General features: G+C 43.6%; 1 long non-coding RNA gene across 1 annotated transcript in view; it reads right to left on the reverse strand.

Annotated features, from left to right (window-relative positions):
• The window catches only part of LOC114427910 (uncharacterized), a 104,199-nt gene that overhangs the window by 75,936 nt on the left and 5,697 nt on the right, over positions 1–22,566 (reverse strand). The window lies entirely within an intron of this gene.

Below are 22,566 nucleotides of genomic sequence, written 5' to 3' on the forward strand. Positions count from 1 at the left end.
GGCACACTGGCTATTTATTATTTTATGGCCTTAAAGGTTGCTACTTGCATCTAAATTTACACGCAAGCCAAAAAAAAAGCAAAGTAACCGATTTAGTGGTAACGACAGGAGTAGATTTAACCACTTTTAAAAAGCTACTAACTTCAACTTTTCATTTGTAAAAGGCAATCAGATTCAGTGGATTTCATGCACATCAATGACACATGAACCCCCATTCGTGTGCCACTGTTCCTAGTTTCCAATATTGCCTATTCCTAATATATCATAATATCTATGTGGGATAGTAAATGGGGCCATAAAGAGAGCAGCAATGTTTTGGAATTCCACCCACATACCAGAGCTACTGCAGAGCCTCAGGAAACAGTCACATTCCAGTAAAACGCATGTGGATTTACCAGCGCAGGAGCTCCTGGTCACCAGCCTAGCCAAATATTATCTCATACAGAACAATATTACCATCCCTACATAGCAGTTATTGGCTGAGAGGGAGGAAGTGATGTATATTGACTTTTCATTTGTGTCTTGCTGACTCTGCTGACAAAAGGAGCGAACCACTTCCAGCTGCTAAACCTAGAGCAAACAACCACATTCTGCTGAACATGATTCAGCTGCATTTTGCTTCCCAAATGAGCTTTTTTTTGTCATCATGCACTTCTGTTTTTCAACAACAGCCACAATTGTGAGTCATCCAGTGGTTAAAGTAGCTAAATGACACTGACACTATTATCACAGTAATATTCCTCTAAAATGATTAGTACATTACATGTAATATAACTAAATGAGGCCTACAAATGACAGAGCTGCTCATGTTAATGAGATCCATGTACACAATAAAATAAACATTATCCGTCTATTCCTGCTGATCTCAGTGCATTAACACATGACCTTTGTAACATGAACATTCTTGTCTAACAATACCGGCCGTCCTCCAATACGAGAGGGTGTCTGAGCCATCTAGCACCTTGTCAGTCATAAAAGCAGTGGGAGTAGGGAGGAGGAAGAGGAGGAGACGGAGGAGGGGATAAGAGGAGTGCCATTACCAGTGTTCTGGACCCGTGTCTTCCCAGGGTGAATAATTACGTCTGACATGTCGTGAATAGGGAGGGACATTATCGCAGTGATCCTCTGTACCCCCTTTGGTGTGTTCCCTCGCACACACACACACACACACACATTAGGGCCCCTCTGAATGATTTAGGGGGTCTGTTAATAATGCAGGGGCTCCTAGAGCTAATTAGGTAAGTAGCAGAGGGCGCCGGCTGTGACGCCTCAGTTCACTGATACAAGCTGTAAAGGAATGAAGCATTGACTGCACGCACATGCTCGCACACAGAGTTTGGGTTTCATCGCACAGCACCATCCTCTAACGTCTATAACAGAACTAATTATTTTTAAAAGGGAGAGATTAAATTTGTGCTTATGATTAAGTTTCCTCATTGATTTTGGCAGACAATGTTGGGCCTGCAGGAGCTCCTCCATTATTCTGTGTGTTTCATTGGCATACATTATGCATTGTTTAGTAGAGCAGAAAAGGTAATAGGTAACCGCTCTGTATGCTGTGGCCCTGAGATATTTTGACAAGCAGTATCGGGGAGGTTGAAAGGTAACAGGGATGTGTGCGCTCCAGGAAAATCAATAGAAAGTGATTATCTTGAGAGGGAACAAGTGGAAAGCCAAGGTGGGCCTTGTCACGTGCACAATCTCCCTCTCTCTCTTTCTCTCTGTGTGTGTGTGTCTCTCTCTGGCGCCATAGCTGTCAGCTCTGTAAGTGCAGTGTCAGGGTGATTAGAGAGCAGTGTAGACCCAGACAGAGCACAGCCAACCTCCAGAGACACCGCACCACAACAAGCCTCAGTCCGGGGTCAAGCCTATTTTGTCAGCCTCCCCACTTGCAAGATTTGCACAGCCAGGAATCATCCTCTTTGACTGCAGAGTCAATGATATATATATATATATATATACTCTGGAGCTGCTTTATGGCGCCTTAGGGCTAAATGTAATTATATTTAAAGGGTTAGTTCACCCAAATTACAAAAACACACGTTTCTCTCAGTGCTATGCAGCCATATGGATGATTGATTTGCCTCAATTGCAAAACTATGTAAGGTGGATGAAATCTGTGCTGAAGAAACGGCTGACAGCGTGTTTTTGAATAATGGCAACTTTTCTTCTTCTCATATGTATAATTGAGTAAAGCTGTACATAACAGAAACTCAAAGACAAATCAGACACCATTAGCATGCTCATTTCCTTAGAGGATGACCTAAAGTCATCGTACTTATACATACATACATAACTTATACATGTCAACACGCATTAAAAGCTACAAACTGCTTCAACAATCTACAATTTGTAAATACAGGAATCAGCCCAGCCTGTAATTACAATGTTAGATTTTTTTATCGAAATAAAAACAAATGGGGAAATGATTTTATACCACAAGATTCATATTTTCGTGCAAAAAAATGGTCAAATTGTGGCAGTAGCTAGTGCCATACAGCACAAAGTATACCTCAGCTTTATAGTGAGCGCACTACCTGAGTGAAAGCACATTCCACAGCTGTTACCAGAAGTAAAAAACCCCAAATACCACAATCATGTTTGTGATTCTGTCTGGATCAGACAAACACTATCAATTATGTGGAAGAGCAAATAAACGCAGGACAAAAATGTCCAACTATTCCTGCCTAGTCTAGACACTGCAACATTTAAAACTTCTTAGAGGTAAAGAGCAATGAGACCTACAAAAAAAATCTATCACAAGGGGATTATTTAGTGAGTTTTGTTGTCTTGGAGGCTGCGTGTGGTTGGGAAGGGAATTTATGCAAAGATTTCCGCCATATAATCTTCTTTTTTTTTCCAAATGTTTCTTTTTTTTTCCAAGCTCCCTGTAGCGTACACTTGTTGACAGATTGCTCATTACTGTGACACAAACTTTCAGCACTGTCTGCAGTTTGTGGAGTTGAGCAGCTCCCTCCTGTCCCGCAGCAGTAGGAGAAAGCTAAAGCCCGACTGTGCTCTACCTGTATGTGATAGCTGTGGCCCGAGGGTTAACGGTATCTAATCACAGCCTCAACAGGTGAGGAGAGGAGATGGTGCAGACAGCATGGCACCACATGGAATTCTTCCGCTATCATAACGTAGATCAAACCACACACACAGTATCCAGGATTTACAGTGAAAATACTGCTCTCTGCATTATACTGTATATTCCAGTACATTATTATGATACATCACGCCGTATTACATTACAGTGCGGAAGCTTTTACTGTCAGTGTCCATAAAATGCAAGACAAAAACCACAGGCAAGTGTACACAAATATTACTGCATTAATCTTCATTCATTCACAACGTGATGTTCCTCAGAGCGGCCTTTGAAGCCGTTTGACCTTATCCTCACCTTAACAGCACAGAACCTCATCAGACATAAAAGCCATCCAAAGGGAGGGCTGAAGAAGGCAACCCTCCCCAGGGGGAGGAAAAGCAGAGGAGTGGGAGGGAAAGAAGGAGGAGGAGGAAGAGGGTGGGTGTCACTGTCTCTACAAAGACCTCTTATCCTCTTGATATCAAAGCGCTGTACTCCCAGCATAAAATGCTGTCAGTGATGTGACTCATGAGTAAAAGTGAAAGAAAGAAAGAAAGAAAGAAAGAAAGAAAGAAAGAAAGAAAGAAAGAAAGAAAGAAAGAAAGAAAGTTTTGGCAGGGCAGTGGTGCACAACACTCTTATACCCCGTTCACACTGGGGGAAAAAATCTGGCTAAAGCGGGATTCGGGCCTATCCAGATGTTTTTTTTCTGAGTGTGAACACCTCGAATCCAGCAGTATCCACTTTGATTTCAATCCGGCTAGATCCACCCACGAGAGGTGGATCCACCCACGAGAGGTGGTTCCACCCACGAGAGGTGGTTCCACCCACGAGAGGATCCACTTACGATCCAGGACGTGGGTGGATCTAGCCAGATTGAAATCAAACTGGCTCAAATGTGGATCCGGCTAGCGACATGCTACTTCCGGTTAGCGATGTGCTACTGCCGGTTCACGGGGCGCGACACGGGGCAAAAAAACGCACGACGCATGCGCACACGCGATCCTACCGCGGCCTGAACGGACTCTGTATATTACGAGGCGCCACCTAGTGGTTTGGAGGACAGCAAGCACGCTGGATGAAGCCGGATTGAGTGCGGACACAAGTGTGTGCTAGCCAGATTTGGAAATAGGTCTGAACGCATCCAGCTTAAAGGCTGTCTGGGCTCAATCCTACTCTAGCTGGAATGACTTTCTCCAGTGTGAACGGGGCCTATAAGATGTTTTTTAAATCACACAAAGAAAGTATTGTGTAAGGTGAGATCACTGTTTGTGCTCTCTTATCTTATGACATACACAGTGACAATCTATAACAATAATACATTCCTAATCCATGGCTGCATCTTACCTATAACCTCTTCTTGAAGCACAAGTGTGAGCTCTTGTCTCTTTTTATTTGCTTTCTGAAGAGTAAGTATTTAGGATGTAGGCCAGATGGGTACACAGTGCTATTGTATGGTTGACAGAGAGATGACCTTGTTGCGCCTGTGTGTGTGTGTGTGTGTGTGTGTGTGTGTGTGGGTGTGTGTGTGTGTGTGTGTGTGTGTGTGTTTAATCAGACAGAGAGGGGGGATTAGAGAACAGGCACCTGGCAGGTGGAAACAGTCTGTACTCATCTGATGCCCTCCTGTCCTTCTGCACACACTGTCCAACACACAAAATAATATGTAACTTGCTCATAACCATACTGTCATATTAAAGTGCTTACAACTCCCTGAACTCTACCTTTGATTCTGGGTGAGGGGAGTGGCAGTGAAAATATGTTACAAGGAAAGAAATCTGAGAGGGAATGTAGTTCAGTAGTTTTGTTTTTAACATGCGAGCCAAACACCATTCATTCTTTGTCTTTGTGTGTTTGTTAGATGGCGCTTTTATTTTGTTTCAATGGGTCACACACGTTTTCACACCCAAATCATCAAGTATTGGACAGCACATACGACTGGACTATCTATTCACATTGAAAACCGATGCCTACTTTTAACTGTATATATGTGACACACTGTATGTGATGTAGGCAGAGTGACCCAATATCTAAAAAATTTGAAACTTTTTGTAATTACTGAGCAGTTTTAAGCGATGCTACTTGAGAACACAAATGTGAAAATTAATCAGACCGCACATTAACTGGTCTTTATCTTTCGAGCTCGTGCAAAATCTGTGTGATGTCCGATTGAACTGGCATATGAGTAGGGCATGTAATAGTCCACAGAATTCACAGCAGGATAGTGGGCATGTTGATCATGTTGATGCCAATGCACAGTGTGACTGCTTCCTACTCTTTTCTGCTAGCCTGCATACTGCTTTCCACTTCTTTTTTTTAATATTGCCAAAATATAAGTAGTTTTATTACAGATTTAAAAAAAAAAAATCATTGTGAGTCCTCCTCCACCTTCTCTTGCACGTTGTACCGAGAACACCATCCCCCTCTCCAGCTTGACTATTTTATCCAATATAGGGCTGCTCGCATTACAACAATCAGGACAAATGTGACATAAGATATATTTCTGTTTCACTTCTATCATGTTACCTCAAGAAGTTTGGCCTTTAATATGGGAAACATTTAGGAGGAACTTCACAGTTAAACAGTTCTGCGAGGTAAATTGAGCTGACAAACACAAAGCTCAAAAATCAGCTCCATCCTGACTCCTGTCAGCCTTCCCAAAAGAGTACTAAGCACCCCATCTGTTAGGGCCTGATAAAAGAGAGTAGTGCAAGTGGAGTTGTCAGTGTTAAGTTAAAACAAACACAGTAATTACCCTAATTGAGATCTGGCAGATTCCTTTAGATTAATAGTAGCCTGCAAGAGATACTGGAGAGTTGGTATCAGAGGAGAGAAAAGAGGATTAGAAGAGGTCAAGAAGAGGAGTTGAAAGCCGAGGAGTGAGAAGTTTGAATATTTTTAAAAATCAAAAAAGGAGTAAATTTATACAGAAAATGTAAGGAATGGCAAAAGAAGTTTCAGGAAAAGGAAGGAAGGTGTGAGCGTGCACTGCCTGTGAAAGCCTGTGACTGAGGAGGGCTTTTTTCGGCTGTACCAGGAGTAAATGGCTCTGCAGGCGCCTGTCACTCTGAGGGCCAGCATGGGATGATCAGCGATGATGACGGGGTTACAGACCTATGTCAAGATGGCGAACCCAGCTGCCAATCAAACCACTCTACCCTGTGGGATGACAAGCATGGGCCTTAATCCTGCTGAAGTGAGACAGAGACAGAGGGAGGGAGGAGGAGGAGGTGGAGGAGGAGGAGGAGGAAGAGGGGGAGGAGGAGTGATGGAAAGGCAGGGGAGAGAAATTAGACAAGAAAAACGATGAGGGGCCAGAGATACCAGAATTCATAATCAGGGGTAGACTACAGCAAATATCAGCATAGCAGAAACCTGAGAATAGTTTCTGATGCTCCAGTAAGACCATGCATGTCAAAGCCACATCAGTAGTGATTGTGCATGCAAGCTACGTAGCATCATAGCTGTTATTATGTTATGACACAGGTTATCGTGCTCTTATATCCTGGCTGAGCTGTGGACATTGCTAGTGTTACACTGTATTCTGTGACTCATCAGGTGAGGTCACCTGTAATTGTGTGTCAACAGTGTGTAATCACTCTCACTGCCAAAAATGGGCGATGGATGCTCCACGCAGTACCTTTAAGAAAAGTCAACAGGTGATTGCATAACCTTGAGTTTTGCGTCAAACAGCTATTCACTTTTTTAAATTAGGTTTCAGCACAGAGCTGTCTATCCTGGGAACAATGTCCCTCTCCTTAGTAGGCAATGTAACACTGTGTGAACTCGTCATTTGACAGCCAGTAAGGACTCATATGAGTCATCTTCCAGCTATCTTGGACTGTAACCCCGCAAGCCTCCTGGGATGTCAGAGGAATGACCAGAGAGCCAGTACATTCGAACACAATAGAAAAAAGAGACTCTATCCCACAGTCAGTTTTCACTGGAGCTCCAGCAAGCTGTTTTCAATTAGTGCTCGCTGATTCTCAGTGTTGGTCTACCACATCATTTCAAGTAAATGCAACTATAACTTAAAACCACAATGTTTGGTTTGTCCACAAGTTTCAGCTCCTCTCCTTTCCCTTGTGAGTAGTAGTCCCTGCATCCCTGATGTAATGTAGTTCAACAGCACTGCACACAAAGGTGGTTTTACGTGTTTCGTGGTGATGTAATGTTATGCAAATAACATTCTCAATTCTCAAACATTTCATACTTTAACTCATGTCAGTCCTAAATCATACAAAACCAGCCTAAACAGGGACATATGCACTTTCTGTAGTGTTGTTTTAACTGCAATATAGAAATAATCCAACAACCAACCTACAGGATGATCTGCTGTGCATCAACATGATTGACAAAAGATTCAAGTTATTAATAAAGTTAATTTATAAAGTTTATTAATGCTACCTTTCTTAAGATATGAATAGATGACACCAGATTGTAGTTAATGGCAGACTATTTCAGATTAAATCAAAAAATGAAGTCATGAAGCTGAACAAATTTAGAAATTAGATTATATGTCAGATAACATGGAAAATGTAAATGTAAGGACACTTCATGTGTCCTCAAGTCAAAAATCACATACAGGAGCTGCATTGCTGACAAGTCCCAGCCTGCTGCAGTATATGAGATAAAGGACTGGGTTTAAATGATCTCAATTTCATCTAGATTAAGCTGGATAACAGGCACTTCTCAGAAATGCATGCAGTATTATTTTACTCATTGACCAGTAAAGGATTGTCAGCTACTAGTTTGCATTTTTGCATTCTACATGCACATAATAGTAATTTAATTTATGCAGTTTGATGTGCAACTCATTGCCAGGATTTCATTCACCCCCCCCCCCCCCCTCTACCACAGTGTTGTATCAGTGAGTGTTTGCACTCACTTATCCCAAGACTTTGTCAGTCTAGGTCACAATCCAAGAAGATAGTTCAGCCAAAACCTTTGATCTCCAGATCAGAGTGTAAAATCTAAACTTCATGCCAGAAATATTTGTATTTGTATAGTCTGTAAATGTGTGTATGTGTACAGTAAGACACACAGGTATAAAAGACAGCAGCAGAGAGACAGCTTTCAGGGGATACTGTGAACCAGGAGGAGAAAAAAAAATAAGCAGTGATCTTTCAGGGGCCCAGATGTACAGTGTCCCTGAGGTGATCAGAGCCATGACCTGACACTCCAAAGTCCCAGCATGCTCAGCAGATGTGGGTCAACTGACATCTGTTTCTCACTACAGCCCGGGCTCAGCTCAGCTCAGCTCGGCCCGACCCAACCCTGCTGCCATATTCATCCTAATAACCACTCCCATAATCACCAGGGATTATTCTAATATTAGTGAGCACACACACACACATGCACAGTGACTGCTCTGATTAAGGTATAGTGCTCCATATGTTTTTCGGAGGATTTTTGGGAGAGATTTGTATGTTTTTAGCCTTTCAGTGAAAAGCCTTGAAAAAGCCAGCTTAGAGAAGACTAAAGAGAGTCCCTGCATAAATAATATTGGAAAAATAGTCTGGGCAAAGCAGGGGGGATCAGGCCGGGGTGAGATGTGGACTGCCAGCAGAGGTGATCTGACAATGAGAATTGAGCATCGTGAGGCTGTTAAACGGAGATCTGGCCTTGAAGTTACTCATTGAGAAGAGACAGCGGTGTGCTATTCTGTCTCCATAAAGGAGGGATTATGAACCACTGACAGGATGTGTGAATCAAGATGGCACACTCACCACACAACAGGACTAGAAAGAGACACTGCAGGGGGCTGTCAAGACAGAGCTAGAGTGAGCTGGGAGGATTACCATATAATGATGAAAGATGATGAAGACTGATGAATAGATTGTTGGCATTTTAGCTATGGGGAGGAAGGATTTCAACCATGGATGCCAGAGCTTAGGCAAAGAAACACATGTGAGTAAGATTTTCATTTGCCTTGTACAACTGTAAACTCATTACATTGTGTGCATCCTTTAGATACAAGTCTTTGTTGTGTGTGAAATAATCTTTCTCCTCCCTTATCCAGCCTCTTGTTTTTCCCCTCTTAGCGATCTATTTGTGGAAGTCATGGCCTGCTGGTGTTTACGACTCTCACTGGGCCTGTACTGCTGGTGTTTTTTCCAGCACAAACACACACACTGTGGGCCCTTACTGCTGACACTCAACTTCATTCTTTGCTGCAGTTGCATCTGTTGTCACCATGGAGACCTTGTTTATGACTTAACCCCCCCAGCTCACAAACACACACACACACACACACACACACACACACACACACACACACAGACAGAGAAATAAGCAGGCTGTGTCTCCCTCTGTGTTTGATTTGGTGTTATAGGACCCATCGGATCACAGCCCTCAGCAAGCCCTTGCCCATATGCACAAACACACACCCAGCAGTTGGCCTGGATGGATGCAGCCAGGCCTATGCTAAACACAAAGCCATAAGCAGCACACAACCTAATCACCTCCAGGCTGGTCTGGGTAATGACATTTGTTAAGGCTTTGACTCAACCTGCGTGAGTAAGAAGGCCAGTCTGGCTACCTTTCCTCTCACACATCGCTGATAATAGAGAAACTAACAAATAGCCATGCAAAGCAACGCAGTAGATTCATTTAGCTGGAATGGATTAACATTGAATTTGCAAAGTGTTGGGTGTGTTCAGGCATACGTGTCTGTGTGTGAGTATAGAGGGCGTTAGTGAAAGGCCATCCTGCTTAGCGGGCGGCAGCGTGCAGGCAGGTTTTTCATGAGAGGAGGAATCTGTTATGCAACATGTGAGAGCCTGCTAATCTTGCCGAACAGCCTGCTCCTCCTGGCCACCTTTCGGCCTCGTACACACACACACAAATGCACGCTCGCTCACACACAAACACACACACACACACCTCCTGGCCCATCTTTCTAGCCATGCATGGCTACACACCCAGGTGGCCTTAATGGGTTTAAGAGCAGTCGGATATCTTCCTACACTTCTGTCCAGACCTGAGCCCTCCTGTCTCTGCATGTGACTTTGCAGGATGACGCGTGAGAAGTCAAGGTGCCAAGAAGTCATCAAAACACACACTACACGCTGGTCACCTGGGGCGGAACGCAGCTCGCTTCGTGCTTACTTTGACCACAACAAAGGCATTTAAATGTTATAACATGAAAAAGTTTTGATTGATCTGACATTTGGAGCTTGGCAGGTGACAACTTTGGCTTCTTTGTCTGAAGCTTTGCATTTAAAGTAAAGGTCATTAGGTGACCTATTGGGGTCAGGTGGCTCTGCTTGCTAAGCTAACTCCCGACAGCATTACTCAATTTGTTGGCATATGCTGACAGGTTCCCAGCTGAGTGGCTCAATCTGCACCACAAACACACACAAGCGCACCTTTATGATACACAGCCAGAGGTCACATCCAAGACTGTCTCCTGGGGACAGACACCCTGCTGTTATTCCCTGATGTCACATGTGCCACTGCACAAGGCTCCTCTGCAGAGCAGGGTCCCAGTTTGTTATGAATCCTTTAGTTTGACAAAGAAGTTCAGCTTATTAATCAGTTGCTTATCATTATTCTGCAATGCCAAGCTTCTTTCCAATTAGTTCACCCTTTGAACATGTGAATGGAACTAAACTCAGTCACACTGAAAAGTCAGCAAAGTGTTAGAAGTGTAAGAATATTAACCAGGAGTCCAAACTTGCAGGGCACAATCAACACTGAGAGAGCTTTTTAAAAGAGGCCCCTTATCAGTAACAGTTCTAGCTTATTTCATTTGTGCCCACAGCCTTTCTTGCCATTTGGCCCCTGCTCCATATTTGTGACAGCTTTGATGTGCTGCGAGGCTCCGGGGCCCCCGCTGCATCCACAACGGCAGCACGGCAGCACAATAAATACTTTGATAACAGCACAATCTGTAACTCGCGCAAAAACAAATAACACAGCGGTCCTTACAAGACTTCTTTTGTCAGGGTTTGGTTCTGGATTCATGAACCGAACAAAACAATTGGTTCCAGATTGAGGCGGGCTTCTGTTCTCCCCAGGGGGATGGTTTAAATATATCAGAGTAGAGAGGAGCAGGAATAACTGTGGAAATGGTGAGAAAGCAATTGAGAGAGGAGGAATGAGTGAAATGGAAAAGAATTCAACCATGGGCTAGTGTGGGAACATTTAAAAGGGATGGATGGGAGAATGGATGCAAAGATGGATGCAAGATAATGTTTGCACAATGAAAACAACTTTTTTATAAAGCTCAAAAGTGCACAACTTCAAAGGAATTAAAAGGAGTTGCATGCAAAGAAAAACAACTAAACAAAGGAAACGTTTGTTACAACACAGTAAAGGTTGAACATGTGAGTCTATAAGAGTCAATTCATTAACTTTAAAGGGGACTTTTCACAGCTAAAATATTTCCTCCTTGTAGCTAATCGCTTTCACATTCAACACTAGAACTACTGCTCTTTGAAGCCTATAAAGGGGTCCCCGTATTCATATGTTTACATGTTTACATAGGATCATTTTCATAATGTAAATTCTAGCAAATTGTCTGCATCAACTTTAACCCTCTGAACACTAATAATGGCTAAAAGCATCACATGTGTAAAGTGATACCTAAAAAAGAATACATTTCTCTTTCTCTTCTCATAATTTCCTCATTGATCATACTGAAACACACATAAAAGTTAAAACCACCAGTTTAGCAAAACAATTCCTGATTTTTTTGTCACATGAATCATATCTACAAGTGAGTCAATGTAGTTTTTTTAGTTGGGCTGAGAATGGCAGATTTGTTTGTGTTGCAGGAATCTTTTAGAATAAACTTCTTTTCAGTTAATAAAATCTTAACTTAGTTGTGATGAAATTTGACTGAACCACAGCACTGATTAGTTCAAAGTCTGCAGGTTTTTTTTTTTAATTTTCCTTCTATGATGTGTAATTTTGTTTTAAAGCAATCATACATTTCAATTCCTCTGTGAGGCCCTGTTGTTCCGATGGTTAAGATGCATTGACCAAAAGCCAGCTATTTTGGAAGGAAGTTAGCCTAACCGGTTGGTGATGCTTCTTTTGTTGCACCTCTTTCAGACCTCTCCTGTCTACACCAGGCAGTGACAGACAGATGCGTTTCACTGTGCCACTCTCTGATGCAGCCTTACTGTACCGGCCTCCTACACAGCTCACCATACAACACTTTCCTTTGTGCTATTTTTGGACAGCTCCATCTGTATGTAGATGGCTGTATATTGCTGAGTGTTGGTGTATCAATGGGGTTATGCAGAGGGCACCTACCTCCTCCCCCAGATGTTTGGTTGAATTGGGCCCATCACTGTTGCAAAAAGATCAACAGGAATTTCCCACAACCCACCTCCACATGGTTCAACAAAGCCTTCTCTGTGCGGCTCCTTGCTGCTCTGTGACATCAAACTTGATCAACATTGTGTCTTGTTTTGTGGCTAAGAGAGAACGAGGAGATGACATTTTCTTGATGTTAATTATAAGACTCTCAATGCTCTCTCACACACTCTCACAAGTGCATGCTTCATTCTTGAGAGGACGTAGAAAAAAAAAGGACCTGGCAAGGGGTTGGCTAAGGTCCAGCTGCCGTCACATACACACAAACACACATGCACACACACACGTATACACAAAGTCCTCATCTTGGGTGATTACATAGCCTTTCAAACTCATTTACACACACAAGCAGTCAAGCTGAAAACTAATTTGTCTCAACATACACAAATACAAGCGTACACTCATGCACTGACACACACATTTACACCCACTAACATAATATCAACAGAGCAAGGAGCATAAGAGAGGTGAAACAATGCAAGAACAGCAATACACACGCATGCCCACACACACATATACACCATGACTATGTCCCAAATCTCAATTCCAAATGCTGATGAGTGACTGTAATTTGACATGACAGCCATGAACTGTGATATCAGACAATGTGTATGTGATCTCACAGAAGGATACAAATAATGATGGCCCCTCCATCCTTCTGCACTGCAGCTTTAGTCTTTATATAAGGTATTACCTGTTATTGTTGGACAGTCACTTATAGTCAGAGCATCCACAGGTGTGGTTATGAATTTGTGTATGTGTGTGTCTACAAACAGTAGGCAGGGACACTCTGTAATATGGAGGCTTGTGTCAACGGAGAGTCCACGCAGGGAACAGAGATAATGAAGACAAACTGCTGCTCTGACGTACAGATAAAAGTGTGTGTGGAACACAAACAGGCATACAGTTCTCCAGTTGTTGTGTCCCAGTGATGCATCCCCAGGCCATCTGACACCTCTTCCTGTTTGGACATAAGGCCCCTGAGGACACACACAGCTGTGGATGGTACAAAGCTAGCTCCCTCCTCTTTCTGCATCCACACACACACACACACACGCAGTGTCGCCTATATGCTCCCATATCAGCCTTGTTGGTGACACATTCTCCTTTTCATGTGTGACCAGCAGCCCACGGTCACATGAAGGACCTTACAGCAGCTGTGAGGAACACACAGAGGAGCATCTGTGTTGGGTGTGTGTGTGTGTGTGTGTGTGTATAAGTGTATGTGTGCATGTTCTTGTCAATTTAGTCAGGGCAAAACAAGTTTCCTCTGACAGCACCTTGTCATCTCTGTGAAACTGCAGGGTCCAGAAAATGACTGTGACACAAAGGTATACAACAAATCTCATTCCTGTTTTGTTGAATGAATTCGGACCAAATCTCTGCACCAACCTTATTCTGTCAAAGGTCAACTTGACTGTTCTCTCCGATTGAGACACAGTCAAGTTGACCTTTGACCTACACCTGTAATATATCATATTGATGGCCCTCTGTGGTGATCTAATTTATTACTTCTGGACAAAACAAGGTTACACCATGCTAACCTACAAGCTAATTTAGTTGAGTACACATGTGGCGACATCATGTCATCATCAGAAAATACACAATGCTGGCACATAGTTACGCCCTATGTCCCGATTGGCTACATTCTTGAAAGGACACGCCTCCATGTGGCCTTCATCAGCTATGAATGCCACAATTGGTCTTTAAATGTGTCTTTCAAAGGATTTAGTCTCTGAATTGAAACACAGCTTCCACATTTCTACTATAAAGGTAGTTTGATTCTGTTGTGTCAGCAGCCGTCCATGTGCACAATCAAAAAAGGCAATAAGTTAAATATATATTTTTCAAAGTGTAATATTAATCCTTTAAGCGTGCAGGACCAGCTCTACCTCCAATCCAACACCTTTGGAATGATGAATTGGTAAGCCTATAATCCAAGGAGCAACCAGATCAGGAAATTTAGGGGAAAGCTATTTTACTTTTGTATTGTAAAGATTGTCTGAGACCAGACTAATAAAGCTATATTTAAAAAAAAAAAAAAAATATATATATATATATATATATATATATATATATATATATATATATATATATATATATATATATATATATATATATATATATATATATATATATAACTTAAAGCACGCTTTTCATATATGGATGTGCTTAGTTTTGTCCCAATTGAAGAAATCAGGTGTTTTTGTGAATTACCCTGTATTCTAATGGGAGTATTGTCACATTCAAAAATGCTAGCACTGCTTTGAGAATGTATGACCCTGTCTAGATTTACAAGAGCATTTCCGCCCATGTTCTTGTGTCAGCAAGCTTTGGTGCAGTTCTAGCCTCGGGCACTTTTTAGCATGGCGTAGCATTTTATCCCAGCCACACAGGGTCTGATAAGGGAGAAGACATGGTGCATTAGTGTGGCATCTTCCAGCCACCAATGCAAGTAATTCCTACTTTGATATGAGGGAACCTGAGGAAGATGAGGGAAATATCTTCGCCCGCCATGCTGGTAAAACCAGCCTTGATATGGGACTTGACGTATGTGGAAGATAGAGCAAGAGAGAGAGAGAGTCTCTCCTCCTCATCTCTGGGCAGCAGGATTAGAATGTTTACCCACTAATGTCTTTAGCTACGCTGGAGCACAAACACACAGGAATATGTACACACTCTGATACACATAATGTAGATACAGTACATGCAAACACAGATGAAAGAGACATGTAATTTCACACATATATTAATATATACATACATACACACACACACACATACTGTATATTTAGATATATACGCACACACACATTTGTACATATACATATATATATATATACATATACATATATGTCTATATACATGTACATACACACACACTTATGGATCCAGTACATTCAGCTGGCCTGGCCTTGTTTTGTGTATTTGTGGGTGCTGAGGTCTGCACCCATCTGCTCCTGCGTGTGTAATCTGCCTCAGACAGGCTACAGCGCTTAGAGGGGCCAGACTGCAAACACTGCACTGGGATGAGACACCTGCCACAGGGCTAAGACCAGAGCCCTGATGCACAAACACACACACACACAGATGGAGAGGCCACGGTTACCAGGGACAAAGCTGTCCACAGTCACTCAATTACTGCCCAAGCAGTGTAACATTCAGGTGTTTTGTGCCATTTAAAACACATTTCTGTCAAGCACTGTCCTGCAGTGTGTGGATTTTCTGTCCCCATGTTGCATCTGTCTTAATTGGTTGGTATTAATCGGAGGCACATTTGACAGCTCCATGACTACAGTGTTCATAATGCTCCTGGTGAGGAGGGAAAAATCTCTACTTATCCTCGTCTCGAAGTCTAGCTTTGAGCATCTGCTGTCAGAGTGTCACGTCTGAATTTAGCAAATGCCCAGGCACGAGGTGGCTGCGTTCTAAACGCCCAATGCTCAAAGGAGTGTCTGTCGTGCTGCGGCTCGGCGTGCCAAATCAGAGCTGGCTAGGAGCTCCCTATAGGCGAACAGATGGCCATTACTATCATTTATAACTTATTAGGGCCTATAATCCTACCTGCGTCAAACACGCCCCAACGCTTAGGGCTGGCTCTCTTCTTTTTTCTTTTTTTTTCGCCTCATTTAAAACATTTCTATTTGCCAGAAAAGTCCTTGTCACGATTTTCCATCTCTTTCTGTATTTTAAAACTGTACGGTTGACACATATGTGCAGAGATAATATGATATATAGGGTTATCGTTCCTTTAAATCAACAGTCAACAGATTGCTGGAGAGCTACTGAATGGAAACACAGGCACAGCATGTGGTGTACGGTAATGTTCACCAACTGTAAAGGAGAATCAGACTGTTGTTATTATTTTATAACCATACTGCAATCACTGCACTAATAAACAGCTCTCCATTTCAAGTCATATGTTGTGAGTCTAACTGTAAATCACACAGAGAAGTACTGATATTCATCTCTGACAGAGGACTGATGGTGTGCCACGCTGTTAATTCTGTCCCAACAAAGTCCTTCCTCCTACTCCATGAGTCTCTCAGCTCCACAGAGGCAATCATCAGTGATGCCTCACATTCACCACCCAAGCAGGTGTGGGCATTGACGTTTCTACTGTGAACAGGCTGCATCTGTCATGTGGCAAAGAAGAAATAGCTCAAATCAATGTCCCCCTCGGACACGCGCACACACACACACACACACCCACACACACACACACACAACCACATGCTCCACTTGCGCACACCTCAGGCACCGCTGTTCTCCAGCAAACAAGGATCCATGGAACAATCATTGTAAACCGACCCAGCCTGCAGCGAGGGCGATCGATGAGGCCGCCTCGTATAGAAAGTCAACACGGCTGTTTCAAAATAATCACAACCTAGAAAGGCCAGAGAGATCCCGGAACCTTTGACTCTGTGTCGCACCTCCCATATGTCGCCATTTTGCAGCAGCTACTTTGTTGCAGCCATTTTGTGTCCCTACCATTTAGCACTTTATTGAGCTTCAGCTGTGGGGATGCCAAATGGCGCGTGTGAAACCCCACCACACCCAACCCCATCATTTGTGACCGTTTGGATGACAGACAAATAGATGGGCAGACACGCAGGCAGACAGTGAGACAGAAGGAACGCAGATGACTGGCTTTGATGAGCTTTATGGGGATGTGTGCGGAAAGACAGACAGACAGACAAATGTGTGTCGGCAAACAGACAGACAGATAGACACACAGAAAGTATACATACATGTGTGTATTTGTGTGACTGTGCACGTATGTGTGTGTGTGTGTGAGCGGATGTCAGACCAGGTTGTGTGTTCCTGCAGTGGCAGAGATGAGAGGGAGAGGAACAGGAAGCTGCTCTCCTGGAGACAGATGGACTGCCATGCTGTGGACACACACACACACAGGCATGCAGTCGCACAAACTCACACACGCTCAGAGTGACACACAACAGTACAGCCAACAAGAGAACATATCAGAGCACGACTGCCGAAAAACAGAAAAACACACCAACACGCTAGCCTAAACAGGCATTACGGACACAGATGACGCACATTTGAGATATGAAATATTCAAACTACACAAATTCACCGCACAATAACTAACCAGCAGTAGCTGCGTGTATTGTCTCCTCGCTTCGCAGCGAACTTCTTTCTATGGCTCAGTCGAGGAATTGAGGAAGTTTCTTTGTAACAAATCTCAGCTAAAAGCCTCAAAATCCGCAATGAATGCAGTGAGATGCTCATTGACGAACACACATGACACACTCAAGCTCATAACAGGTGTTAATCCTGCCAGCTTCAGGTATGTGGTGACAACCTCCTCACACCCAACTTGAGAGCTCTAGCGGATCTAGGCTACACCAGGTTGTCACACAGGATGTGTTGTGTGCACACACACACACAAATGTTCTGCTTCTTCTCTTCACTTTTCTTGTGTCTGTCTTTTGAACAGCGACACACAGGAAAAAGGAAGGAACAAGAGAGTGAAGATAAGAGAGTCAGTTCACAGACATCGACTCCAGCGGCGACAACAGCAGTATCACACCGTGTGTTTGGGGTGTTTCTGCAAGTGTGTGAGCATCTGTGAATGCGTGTGCGTGTACCCAGGCGCGTGTGTTAGGTGTGTTTCACAGGATTGCCAACACATCTCCTCGCAGCGAGAGCCCTATAGGAACAGAGACATCTGTGGAGTGAAAGGACGCCAGCTTGCATGGCCGTCTCTGGAGAAAGGGATAGGAAAGGACGGAAGGAGAGAGGAGAGGAGAGGAGAGGAGAGGAGAGGAGAGGAGAGGAGAGGAGAGGAGAGGAGAGGAGAGGACAGGAGAGGAGAGGAGAGGAGAAAGTGTATTTTAATTGTTTAATCTACACAAGTTGCCTGTCATCTTTTGAGCCCTTTGAGCAAATTTGCCTGTGAACCTAAAAAAAAAAACAACAAGCCATTCTCTGGATTTATTTTACACTATAAATACATCTGTTTTAAGGAATAAGTACAAGTTATCACTTCTCACTCAAGGTAGAGCAATCTGAGGCTGAGCCTTGTGATTTTGTGTTATTTGCATCTCAGGAAAAACCTTGAAAAAGCCGTACTTTAAATAAAATTACAGCTAAATTCTGCCTTGCACTTATGAATTACAGTTGCTGTATTTTGCAGAATAAAGAGTACCTCAGTGAAAACATGTTTACAAGTACCCTCAGTGAATATCAGCAGATCAGTGAATAGATATTGGAGACATTGGCCTTCTTCAACAATTCATCCGTAACCCTGCAGCCAGGGACTTCCTCCACAAATGGAGTTGATGACAATACAAGCAAATGTCCTCCTTGTGTGTACAAGCGAGTGCACTCAAGCAGATGTGCACTGCAGACCTTGGGAGCATGAGCCAGGGAACAGGACACAGGTGCACCTGCTCTCTGCTCTCCATCAAAGGTCAGCCAAATTCAGAGAGGGATGCAACCTTCCAGCATTTGTGCGAGACCGAAAATACCAAAAAGTGTGTAATCTGGAGCAACGCTGAAAGTAAACTCGTTGTCTGATTACGACTTGTAAATATCTATTCAGCTTTACAGTTTCCCCAATTAGTGCTCCAACTACTACTGTAGCTTTTCAGAACTATTTTCACCACGTTTTTTTTCCTCTCTCTCTCTCTCTCTCTCTCTCTCTCTAAATAGCCATCATTGCCACACGCGGCTTCGTGATGGTTGCCAAAGTGCATTTCCAGCGATCTGAGCAGGTATACAGGAGAAAACATGTGCAGCCGGACCAGTGCCAGAAGAGACAGAAGGTCCGCAATGATGTTTCACTACATAGATTATGCAGATACCGCGGTCAGAACGAGGAACAGAGAGGGGGGAAAAACAGAGAGAGGAAGAGAACACGAGACGTACAGCGGGTGAAATACAGACAGAAAGAGAAGACAGAGACGGGCAGAGAAAAAAAAAGGAGCAAGTGTGAGCATGAGAGGGAGAACATGAGAGAGAGAGAGAGGGAAGTGAAGCAGGGAGGGGTGTGTGCAGGCTACAGCTGGCAGAGGGATTCCCAGAGCCAACTGCCAGTGTAGTGGAGCTCCTTAACAACTTCACAGGCCTCTCAGAAAGGAGCTTTAAAGTGGCCACATGGCCTGGCCAGCACAGCAGAGCAGAGCAGCAGGCTTTACTTGGGCTCTGTACACACACACACACACACACACACACACACACTGGTGCACAAGCATTCATACACACACACACACACACACACAAGCTCAAACAAGACTCAGCCCGCCAGCTGCTGACAGGGACAAGAGTGTCCAGAGTGATAAATCTGTGAGCATGTGTGTGTGAGAGAGAGAGGGGGGGGGGGTTAAACAAGAAATAGCAAAAGAGCAAAAAGCCTCTTCTAGCTTTAGATGCTATGCACTCATTTTTACATAAAATATGAAGCTAGCCTGGTTCTAATCAAAGCGGCTTCATCAATATTCGCTTGTACCTGCAGACCCTTTCATCTCTTTGCTGCACAAAAATAAACTCTTACAACTGCTGTCCTCCTCCTCTGCGCCTACAGCAGTGAAAACATGTGCTACATGCTGTTCAGCAAAGCAGCTTTGCTTTTTCATCGTTTGATTCCCGCGATAACAGTAAGCAGTGGATGATCATCAAATGTTCTCAACGAGTTAATCCTCCTAATTTCAGAATCGGTGCCTGATCCTTTAAATGCTTGGTGCTGAAGTAGAAATTGCTTCTTTTTATTGCTCCATTCACATCCTTGATTGTCATTATCCCTCTTTTGGAGCTGAACTTTGAGAAAAGGATGGAGGAGGAGGAGGAGGAGGCCAGTGGATGAGATGCCATCACACACCCTAGCTGTGTGTGTGTGTGTGTGTGTGTGTGTGTGTGTGTGTGTGTGTGTGTGTGTGGGGCTTTCTCACACCTCTGCTAGGCGCTTGTCTGTCTAAATCAGCAGAGTATGTTTTCCAGGGGTTGTTCAGTAACAAAGGTTTTTCAGTAGGGATTGCGCTCTTCCCTTTTTTTTCCCACCATCACTATGCTAGACCACCACTATACTAATGGTGGGGCATTAGCATTTCAAGGAGCCTCCATTAAGGAGGGCAAGAAAAGCTGCTCTCGGCGGGGGGAAATCCATTTTGTCCCAGGCTCCAACATCTGCTGCAGCCGTCCCAGCCAGAAGGACGCTCGGATAAAGCCGAAGAGCCCTCTGATTTACAGTAATGACAGACAGACAGATAGACAGGCAGAACGGATGACCATATGCGGAAGCGAGGGAGAAAAAGGAAAAGACAAAAACAACTTCTGTCTCACTGTCTGTCATTTTCTTGTGCTTTCTATGTGCATGTGTCAGCCACGGCGGCGGCGGCAGTGGTGGCGGCGGTGGTAGAGGGGGAGGGGGTCATGGGAAAGGCAGGTTGCCAGAATAAAGTCCGCTGGGTGAAATCTTTTAATTCTTAAAGTGTACAAAATAACAAAAAAAAACAGAAGCAGAGTGTCATGTAACGCTTAAAAGAAGTGGTAAGAAGGCATCTGCAGTGTAATGGGAGAAGCTCACAGGCTGGTCGTCATCTGGCACCACATAATGGCTGAAAGACCTGAATCAGACACAGAAGACAAGCCAAAGAGAGCGGCAGAGGGACAGAGGGACACAGGGCCTTGATCCCTGCCCCATCTGTCCTGCTTCGTGCAAGTCTTTCCATCTCTTTTAGCCCTCTGTAGTTTGCTTTGGTCTAAAAGTCCCTAACCATCCTACAGCCTGAACAGCACGGAGGTGAGCTGCATCACACCCTCTCCAGCCGGAAGCCGTAGCATAGAGACGCAGAGAGACTACTGCAAACTGTAGAAAAACTCCATACAGTTACATGAGGTCAGAGCAGGAGAAGATGTTACAATAACTCATGTAATATAATGATGCTGTTCTCTTCTAATGACAGAGCATATGGCAATTACATGACCTTATTTTCCCCACACCCGCTTGTGATGTCGTGGCGCCGGATATTTCTGTCCATCTGCGCAGAGCATGTTTGATAATGGCACATCCTCACAGATGAACACTAGTAGCAGACATTTAACAACCTCTGGGCTGCTGTGACACAACACAACACTGCTGTGATGGATACGGACTGTTGCCACGCAGCATAACAAGAAACTCACTCCAGCTGATAAACACCGTTTTATATTTATTTATTTTGATTTTCTCACAGCAGCATATCTGACTGTTTGGCCAGATAAGTCATATGTCCCTGCTTTTCACCATCTTCTAGGAATGAGGATGCAGATACAAGGTGTCTGCTAGAGCTGAAACAGATGTAGGGCCTCTACTCAGAAGGCTTTAAAGGAGCAGTATGTATAAAAAGGTGAAGTGCCTTTTTCTAGAAGGGGTTTGCTGTTGTTTCTCGGAAGTAAACAGAAGCAGCGGGACCATCAATAATGCAGTTTCATTTCATCATGCAACTGTGGAGTACTCCACCACTACTATACACTATTCTAGCAAATGGTTGACATAAGGAGCCACACCGAGCCACTTTTTATGCAGAACTCTCTTTAATCCCACTGTGCTGACTGTTAAAGTGAGATGTAGTCAGGATTGATGTGGTATAGCCGACATGGCTTCATTTCTTCAGGCCACCAGCACTAGGTGAAGCTTGCTGGTCCCTGCAGCAAGCTGAGCTGGTTTAGCATATCCAGCAGATCATCTTACAGGTTGGTTGTTGCATGATTTTTATATCAAATACAAATGCAGGTTGCTCTGAAGTCTATTTAATGTAATGTTCTGCCTGAGATTGCACTCCTGCCTCTAATGTAGGACTGGAGGTTATACAGCACAATCAATTGTTTTGTGCCTCTGATCCAATATCAGAGGTAGTAACGGAGATGGGTTGACTGCTGTGTGAAAGGGCAAAGCGGCAAGACTGTAAAATCCGCTGAAAACAAACAGAGACAGCAACATGTCCTCTAAAGATCACACCGAGGCAGCATTAGGAGGCAGAGAGTCAAGTCAGGATCAAGAGGTGTGACTTTAAAACACAATGTATGCAGCTTTGACTCACTCAGCCATACAAAAGCATGCACTGCAGCTAGCTGGTTAGCATGTTTACTTATTCTGTTGATAACTTGAGTTATTTTCATGCTTTTAAATGGGAATTCTCACCAAAAGAATA

This window comes from Parambassis ranga, chromosome 22, assembly GCF_900634625.1.
Source record: "Parambassis ranga chromosome 22, fParRan2.1, whole genome shotgun sequence".
NCBI lineage: Eukaryota > Metazoa > Chordata > Actinopteri > Ambassidae > Parambassis > Parambassis ranga.